Source organism: Myotis davidii, unplaced genomic scaffold (genome assembly GCF_000327345.1).
Source record: "Myotis davidii unplaced genomic scaffold, ASM32734v1 scaffold1381, whole genome shotgun sequence".
Lineage (NCBI taxonomy): Eukaryota > Metazoa > Chordata > Mammalia > Chiroptera > Vespertilionidae > Myotis > Myotis davidii.
In genome coordinates this window covers 297,567-298,478 of record NW_006291301.1, presented here as the reverse complement: position 1 = coordinate 298,478, position 912 = coordinate 297,567, and the positions used below count along the sequence as shown (strand labels likewise).

The following is a 912-nucleotide window of genomic DNA, read 5'->3' as shown; positions in this document are numbered from 1 at the left end:
CCTCCGCCATTTTCCCTCCCACTGTCACTGTTACTTTTATTTCTCAGTGAGCCAAGGCAGCACCTCTTAGGCTCTCTCCTGTTCTTCTTCTATCCTAAGCCTTTCCTTGTTTTACTGTTCCCAGTCTTAATAAACTCCTCTCAAAATCCCCTGTATTCATTTTGTGAAATCTTTCCTGCATGAAATTAAGAACCCACACACTACAGTCTGAGGCAGACATGTTCAAACCTTAGTTTATGTCCTATAAGGTACTTACTCCCTTTCCCTCCTTCCAACCCTCATTACTTTTAAACAATTCATTTTACTTGAATATTTGCCCCAGGATCTGCTTCTGGTGAAACACACTAAGACACAAAGTATAGTTCACTACAAAACATTGCAGCTACTTTTTACTGCACTTATTCAGTATGGCCACTGCTGTTAAATGCCATACAGATTAAGCTCTCACTTAATTTGCACATTACCCCCATCATTATCACAATTTTGGAGAAGAGAGAAACAAGAGGCCATGGAAAAATATGATCATGCAAGGTCATGCAGGAAACAAATGGCAAAACTGGGATTTGAACTCAGGTCTACCCTATGTCAATGTCTCTGGTTTGAACCACTACATTTCTCCATCTATTTATTTATTTTTGTATCTCTGACACAAAATACAGTCCCCGAGCCTTCATGGAAACTTAACAAATTGTATTAGTCACAGTTGTCCAGTGAAACAGAACTAATCTACACTAATAAAAGACAAAGATGCTAATTGACCGTACCTTCTCCCAACAGCCAATCAGAGTGACTATATACAAATTAACCCAACCTGTGGGTGCTGTTTCTCTCTTTTCCATGTCCTGCATAGAAAAGGAAACAGTCCATTTGCTGAGTGGAGGAGCTGGGGATTAAGAAATTAAAGAAAGACCA

At 39.5% G+C, this 912-nt stretch overlaps 1 long non-coding RNA gene across 1 annotated transcript in view; it reads right to left on the bottom strand.

The window, feature by feature from the left end:
* Positions 1–78: 78 nt before the first annotated feature.
* Positions 79–912, bottom strand: part of LOC107183201 — a 6,721-nt gene continuing 5,887 nt past the window's right edge. Inside the window, exon 3 of the long non-coding RNA XR_001513989.1 lies at positions 79–94. This is a non-coding gene — a long non-coding RNA (uncharacterized LOC107183201). The remainder of the gene's footprint in view (positions 95–912) is intronic.